This window comes from Nomascus leucogenys, chromosome 18 (genome assembly GCF_006542625.1).
Source record: "Nomascus leucogenys isolate Asia chromosome 18, Asia_NLE_v1, whole genome shotgun sequence".
NCBI lineage: Eukaryota > Metazoa > Chordata > Mammalia > Primates > Hylobatidae > Nomascus > Nomascus leucogenys.
This window is the reverse complement of record NC_044398.1, coordinates 49,821,544-49,830,099: the sequence shown is the minus strand read 5'-3', so window position 1 is coordinate 49,830,099 and position 8,556 is coordinate 49,821,544. Positions and strand designations below refer to the sequence as shown.

Here is an 8,556-nt window from a genome sequence, read left to right as displayed (position 1 = left end):
TACTGACTATGTCAATAAAGGGAGGTATCCTCAAATCCTATTGTCTTGAGTTTAGTTTAACAGTAAAACAAACAAAAAAAGGTCATATTACAAGCAGAAAGTTAAGGATGCAAGTTACAAAAGTGATAAAATCTTGGGCTAGACACAGTGGCTCAAGCCTGTAATCTGAGTATTTTGGGAGACTGAGGTGGGAGGATCACTTTAGCCCAGAAGTTTGAGGCTGCAGTGAGCTGTGATTGCATCACTGTGCTCCAGCTGGGGTGAAAGAGCGAGACCTTGTCTTAAAAAAGAAAAAGAAAAGAAAGAAACAAACAAAGAAAAAGAAATCTTTGAGAGCCAGTCTGGACTCAAATAGCAAACATCGATTTCTGAAGTTTCCGAAAGCGTGGAATCAGCGAATACAGAATTGATCGTGGAAATGATGACCCACGGTGTCAGTACACATGCATTAAGTATAGTTGCTTGCAATCAATACAATCAAAATAAGTAAATGTATGGGCACTTTGGCACTCAGGTCCTTCATCTCAGAATTCCTGGAGGTTCCACTCTGCCACCAGATCTCAGCTGACACCTGATATGGTTTGGCTGTGTCCCCACCCAAATCTTGTATCGAATTGTAGTTCCCATAATTCCCTTGTGTTGTGGGAGGGACCCACTGGGAGATAATTGAGTCATGGGGGCTGTTCATGTTAGTGAATAAGTCTCACGAGATCTGATAGTTTTATGAGAGGAAACCCCTTTCGCTTGGCTCTCACTCTTCTCTTGTCTGCCACCATGTGAGATGTGACTTTCACCTTCCACCATGATTGTGAGGCCTCCCCAGGAATGTGGAACTATTAGTCTACAAAACCCCTTTGTTTTGTAAATTGCCCAGTCTTGGATATGTCTTTATCAGCAGTGTGAAAACAGACTAATACAGCATCTGTGAGAAAACAAGTAATCTTTCTTTCAGCTTGGTCAATTCCAGAGATTTTGAGCTCTCAATTCAGACATGAGCCCTGCCAATGCCTTCTAGACAGAGCTTCCCTCTGCAGACTACTGTGAAGAATGTGTTTTGTTTTTGTTTTGAGATGGAGTCTCACTCTGTCCCTCAGGCTGGAGTGCAGTGGCATGACCTTGGCTCACTGCAACCTCTGCCTCCTAGCTTCAAGCAATTGTCCTACCTCAGCCTCCTGAGTAACTGGGATTACAGGCACATGCCATCACACCCAACTAATTTTTGTATTTTTAGTAGAGACAGTTTTGCCATGTTGGCCAAGGTGGTCTTGAACTCCTGACCTCAAGTGATCCGCCAGAATGCGTTTTAAGTGGCTGTGAGTAACAAACTTCCCAGTGTTGATGATGGCCCAGTACATGACCTAGCCTGATGACAATTCTCAGCCCATATTTTGATGGCTTTGGCCACTGCAAAGCTGTATAAGGTACAGAATAGCACTAGTTATATATGTTTTCATATTTCTTTTCTCTCCATGATGTGAATCCACTACAATGCACTAAAAGATTATTTATTTACTGCTGTATTTTTGTTTTCCATGATAGCTATTGCTTCCCAAAGTTAATGTAAAAGTAGTTTACTACTGGCAACTTGCTTGGTTAACCCAACTTATGGAACATGTTAGTACAGTAAATGTTTTATATGAACAGTTTTTAAAGGTATAGCACAAGTCAAAAGTCCACAGAGGCAATGTGACTTAATTTCTGGGAAATTAAGGGTTTCATGAATGTCTAAGATATGAAATAGATAAATATATATTTAATGGTTAGTGCCATTAAGATCAAACATTAAAGCTAATTGCAATGTACTTATCTCACTTGACCAGTTAAAATGGTTTTCAACTTGTAAAATTCTGCCTTTGAGGTAAGATTACAACATGTAAAAGTTTTTCAGTGTGATTTTAACCAACCTAGCCATTTATTTAGGACTAAAACCATATTTTTGATTAGGGAGATTTTCTCCTCATTCAAGTACAGTTGTAAACTTGTTTTATTTTGAAATATTTTAACAAAGAAAAACATATAGCATATAATGTAATGGGCACCTATTCAGCCAAAAGCCCCATTTAAGTTGTAAACTTGGCATAACTGAAACTCTCTGTGCACTCCTCCCCATCTCGTTCCCACTTTTCTCACTGGATACTGACGTCAATCCCAGTTATTCTTGCTACATGTTACCTGTATCAGTCTGTTATCATACTGCTATGAAGAAATACGCAAGACTGGGTAATTTATAAAGGAAAGAGGTTTAATTGACTCACAGTTCTGCATTGCTGGGGAAGCCTCAGGAAACTTACAATCATGGCAGAAGGCAAAGGAGAAGCAGGCACTTCTCCTTTGTGCATGACGGGGAAATGCCAAATGCTTATAAAACCATCAGATCTTGTGAGAACTCACTCACTATCACGAGAACAGCATGAGGGAAACCGCCCCCTTAATTCAATTACCTCCACCTGGTCCAGCCCTTGATACATGGGGATTGTGAAGATTACAATTCAAGATGAGATTTGGGTAAGGACACAGAGCCTAACCAGATAATTCCACCCCTGGCCTCTCCCAAACCTCATATCCCTTTCACATTTCAAAACGAATCATGGCTTCCCAACAGTACCCCAAAGTCTTCATTCATTCCCAGCATTAACCCAAGTCCAAGTCCAGAGCCTCATCTGAGACAAGGCAATTCGCTTCCACCTATGAGCCTGTAAAATTAAAAGCAAGTTAGTTACTTCCTGGATACAATGGGGGTACAAGCATTGGGTAAATGCACTCATTCCCAATGGGAGAAATTAGCAAAAATGAAGGGGTTACAGGGCCCATGCAAGTCCAAAATCCAGTGGGGCAGTCAAATCTTAAAGCTCCAAAATCATCTCCTTTAACTCCATGTCTCACATCCAGGTCATGCTGATGCAAGAAGTGGGTTCCCATGGTCTTGGGCAGCTCCACTCCTGTGGTTTTTCAGAGTATAGCCCCCCTCCCAGCTGCTTTCACAGGCTGGCATTGAGTGTCTGTGGCTTTTCCAGGTGCCTGGTGTAAGCTGTTGATGGATCTACTATTCTGGCATCTGGAGGACAGTGGCCCTCTTCTCACAGCTCCACTAGACAGTGCCCCAGTGGGGAGTCTGTGTGGGGGCTCTGACCCCATATTTGCCTTCCACACTGCTTTAGCAGAGGTTCTCCGTAAGGGCTCTGCCCTTGCTGCAAAATTCTGCCTAGATATCCAAGCATTTCCATACATCCTCCAAAATCTAGACAGAGGTTCCCCAACCTTAATTCTTGACTTCTGTACACCCACAGGCCTAACACCACATGTAAACCACCAAGGCTTCAGGCTTGCACCCTCTGAAGCAACATCCTGAGCTTTGCCTTAGCCCCTTTATCCATAGCTGGAATGCAGGGCACCAAGTCCCAAGACTGCACAAAACAGCAAGGCCTTAGGCCTGGCCCATGAAACCATTTTTTCCTCCTAAGCTTCTGGTCCTGTGATGAGAGGTTCTGGCAAGAAGACCTCTGACATGCCCTGGAAACATTTTCCCCATTGTCTCAGAGATCGACATTTGACTCCTCATTACTTAAGCAAATTTCTGCAGTGGGCTTGAATTTCTCCTCAGAAGATGGGTTTTTCTTTTCTATTGCTTTGTCAGGCTGGAAATTTGTGAAACTGTTATGCTTGGCTTACCTTTTAAACATTAAGTTCCAATTCCAAACCATGTCTTTGCAGATGCATAAAACTGAATGCTTTTAAGAGCACCCAAGTCACATCTTGAACACTTTGCTGCCTAGAAATTTCTTCTGCCAGATACCCTAAATCATCTCTCTCAAGTTCAAAGTTCCACATTGCTCTAGGGCAGGGGCAAAATGCCATCAGTCTCTTTGCTAAAGCATAGCAAGAGTCACCTTTGCTCCAGTTCCTAATAAGTTCCTCATCTACATCTGAGACAGCCTCAGCCTGGACTTCATTGTCCATATCACTATCAGCATTTTAGTTAAAACCATTCATTCAACAAGTCTCTAGGAAGTTCCAAATTTTCCCACATCTTCCTGTCTTATTCTGAACCCTTCAAACTGTTCCAACTTTTGCCTGTTACCTAGTTCCAAATTCACTTCCACATTTTTGGGTATCTTTATAGCAGTGCCCCACTACCTTGGTACCAATTTACTGTATTAGTCCATTCTCACACTATTATGAAAAAATATCTGAGACTGGGTAATTTAATAAAGGAAAGAGGTTTAATTGACTCACAGTTCTGCATTGCTGGGGAGGCCTCAGGAAACTTACAATCACGGTAGAAGGCAAAGGAGAAGCAGGCACCTTCTTCACAGGGTGGCAGAACAGAGTGAGTGCAAGCAGGGGAAGTGCCAGACACTTATAAAACCATCAGATCTCATGAGAACTCACTCACTATCATGAGAACAGCAGGGGGGAGACCACCCCCCATGATCCAATTACCTCCACCTGGTCCTGCCCTTGACACGTGGGGATTATGGGGATTACAACTCAAGATGAGATTTGGGTGGGGACACAAAGCCTAACCATATCATTATCCCTCTGAACTGTTGGGTACATTCTTCAATGACCAGGGGCTTTGGGACGTGGAGAAGAATACTCCTAGCTATGTGTACTTTGTTTAATGCTCAGATTATTAAACCTCATATATCTAATATTTGAAAACTAAATTTTCTTGAACATTTAAGAATTAAATTTAATTAATTACATTTCCCCAAAAAATTTTAAACTGTAATTACAAATATATTTATTAGTATGGTTGATTTCTAAGACATTTCAAACACTTCAGATGGTAAATAAAACATACAAATGATAATAAAATGTATTATTATACTTAAATTATTTTTGAGACATCAGAATAACGGGCTAACTTTATTATGTTTGTAGTTGTTTTTATACCTTTTTTGGGTTATAGTTATTTTTATTTTAATAACATCTTGAGTTTTCATAACAATTTTTTTGATACATTCTCAGAATTGCAGTAATCTTGCCAGACCCAAAAGAAAAATACTCCATAGACCAGCCAAAGTTGTAAGATGTGGCTTATTAAAGATTATTCATCAGAGCACAGGACTTGAGGGCTTCTTAGGTGAGTCTAATTTGATCCCTGGTCATGGGGGCTGAACTTCTTGTTTACAGTAAGGCTCCATTTATCATCTCAGTAAAACTTTTCAAGATCATTTTTAGCCTATGTTTTATTTTTTGCAACTTGCTATCTTCCTTCAAAATAGTTTACTTTCAGCAGGTCACGGAGACTCATGTCTGTAATCCCAGCACTTTTTCTTTCTTTTTTTTTTACTTAAAGTTCTGGGATATATGTGCAGAATTTGCAGGTCTGTTACATAGGTATACATGTGCTATGGTGGTTTGCGGCATCCTGTCACCTAGATTTTAAGCCCCGCATGCATCAAGTATTTGTCCTAATGCTCTCCCTCCCCTTGTCCCCAACCCCCTGACTGGCCCTGGTGTCTGATATTCCCCTCCCTGTGTCCATGTGTTCTCATTGTTCAACTCCCACTTATGAGTGAGAACATATGGTGTTTGGTTTTCTGTTCCTGTGTTAGTTTGCTGAGAATGATGGTTTCCAGGTTCATCCATGTCCCTGCAAAGGACATGAACTCATTCTTCTTTATGGCTGCAATCCCAGCACTTTGAGATGCTGAGGTGGGAGAATCAACTGAGCCCAGGAATTGGAGGCTGCAGTGAGCTAGGATCGCCCCACTGCACTCCAGTCTGGGCGATAGAGTAAGACCCTGTCTCTAAAACACAAAACAAGCAAAAATCCAAATCGTTTACTTTTTCTTTATAGTCCTGGTTGGCTAGTGTTAGATAACATGTTCTGCTATTATATATTCACCTAGTCTGTTTTCATATTAAAACCGTATTCATTTCTTGTTGTATTTCACTATAACCAGTAGGACTATCAAGAAGTTTAATTACCTAGGAGATGCACAGTTAGCTTTCCTCTAAGACATTTGGCACATTTAACTCTATTGAACTCTTTTTTGCATCTTATGTGTAACCAGCTGCAGTGATTGTTAAACTCCTATCTTCCTTGTTGTTGTGTGTGACCACTGGGGACAGTAATTCTTCCTGTCTTTTGTATAGTCTCTATAATTTCTAGGACTTTTTAACAGTGTTGTATTCAACATTTTTCTTATGCAGATAGAAAGAATTATACATCCATACTCGATAAATAGGTAAAAACTTAAAGAAAGAAAGAAAACACACACACTTCCTCTTTTATTTATTAAAATCAATACAAATAAAACATATTTTCTTATAATCACTCTTATTTTTCAGTACATTAACTTTTGTATAATTTATGCTAATGTTCCCTTTTCAGGTATCATAAACCCTTGGCCTTTTATAGATTCGATTTGTTCTAATTAATTTATTAACAATAATTGTTATTGTTCATGATGGGAAACCATTTAAGCAAGTTACTTTGCCCTATAGCATTGCTCTGGCATCCTTAAAGACATTCTTGCTTTTTGGCAAGACATGAAGTTCCAAAAACCATCCTGAATTTTCTTGCCGCAAGACATGGAATCAGCTGTCCTCTAGGAGTCTTTTTCTTTTTGGTAGGCAGTAGTATTAGAGACCAACTTATACTTACATCTATCTGTATAAGAAAAATGTTGAATACAACACTGTTAAAAAGTCCCAGAAATTGTAGAGACTATACAAAAGACAGGAAGAATTACTGTCCCCAGTGGTCACACACAACAACAAGGAAGATAGGAGTTTAACAATCACTGCAGCTGGTTACACGTAAATGTGCCGCTGTTGCCATGGGACCAAATTCAAGAGTGATAGAGCTAGAAAATATACTTCTTTTTTAAAGCCAAAAGCTTATACTGATTTTTCCATTTAAATACATGATGTTACTATACTCTACTTTCCTAATAGTAGAAAGTTTTATCATTGCCTAACTGAGAAAAGCCATTCCCTGCAACAAGAAGGAAAATCTCTAACTGCTGAACATTTATTTCACAAAACTCCTCCCAGGAAATATGAGTTCCCCCCACATAACACATTTTGACTTACTGTTCTATTTAATTAAACAAGTACATAACTGACGCATTCTGAACACAGATGCAGGAGGACTTAGCTGTCAGGCTGAAGATCACCTATGTCTTTTTTTTTTTTTTTGGCTATTAATCATGCCACGTTATTTTTAATTATGTACAAAGATCTAACATGTCACCCAGGGACAATTTCACCCACTGCTCTGTTTGGCTGCCGGTCTTTTGTCTCTCTCTTCAGCAATGGTGAGGCAGGTACCCTTTCCTTGAGGAAGAGAAATCCATGGTTTGTTGCCCTTGCCAATAACAAAAATGTTGCAAAGTCGAGCGGCAGAGCTGTTGCCATTGGCATCTTTCACATGAACCACATCAAACGATCCAGGGTGCCTCTCTCTGTTGGTGATCACACCAATTCTTTCCAGGTTAGCACCTCCAGTCACCATACATAGCTTAACAGCGTCAAACTTGATGAAATCAGTAATCTTGCCAGTCTCCAAATCAATCTGAATGATGTCATTCACCTTGATGAGGGGATCAAGGTAGCGGATGGTGCGAGCATCATGAGTCACCAGATGAGGGATTCCTTTTGTGCCCACAAAGATTTTTCTCACTTTGCACAACTTGTACTTAGCCACTTCAGGTGTAATAAGATGTACATCAAAGCAACTCTTGGTGTCATAGATCAGACAGAAATTATCTCCCATCTTGTCAATGCTGATGACATCCATGAATCCAGCAGGGTAGGTTATATCAGTTCAGACCTTGCCATCAATCTTAATGAACTGCTGCATGCAAATCTTCTTCCTCTCCTGTCAGTTCATACTTAAGTCTGTTCCTTAGGAAAATGATGAGGGGGAGGCACTCTCTCAGCTTGTGGGGACCACTGGATGGACAAGGAGCAAACACACTGGTCAATTTATCCAGCATCCAATGCTTTGGAGCTGCTACCCACTTCAGATGCTTCTTGGGACACAGCCATGGCTGTGTTAGGCAAGGAAGGAAGATCACCTATGTCTTAACCTTTTCTTTTTGCAATAACAGAATAACTCAGGCTGGGTAATTTATAAAGAAAAGAGGTTTATTTAGTTGGTTCTGCAGGCTAGGAAGTATGAAAAGCAAGGCTCCAGCACCTGCTTGGCTTCTGATGAGGGGCTCATGGTAGGTTAAAACATGTTGGAGAGGCCGGGCACGACAGCTCAAACTTGTAATCCCAGCACTTTGGGAGGCCAAGGTGGGCAGATCGTTTGAGGTCAGGAGTTCAAGACCACCCTGGCCAACATGATGAAACCCCATCTCTACTAAAAATATACAAAAAATTAGCTGGTCATGGTGGTATACGCCTGTAGTCCCAGCTTCTCGGGAGGCTGAGGCAGGAGAATTGTTTGAGGCCAGGAGGCAGAGGTGGCAGTAAGCCGAGATCACTGGACTCCAGCCTGGTGACAGAGCAAGACTCTGTCTCAAAAGAAAGAAAAAAACAAGCAAACAAGGTGGAAAGGTTGAAGGTGAAATGGACATGTGTGAAGAAAGGCAA

At 40.8% G+C, this 8,556-nt stretch overlaps 1 pseudogene; it reads right to left on the bottom strand.

Annotated features, from left to right (window-relative positions):
* Positions 1 to 7,219: 7,219 nt before the first annotated feature.
* Positions 7,220 to 7,988, bottom strand: LOC100590135 (annotated as a pseudogene).
* Positions 7,989 to 8,556: the final 568 nt, after the last annotated feature.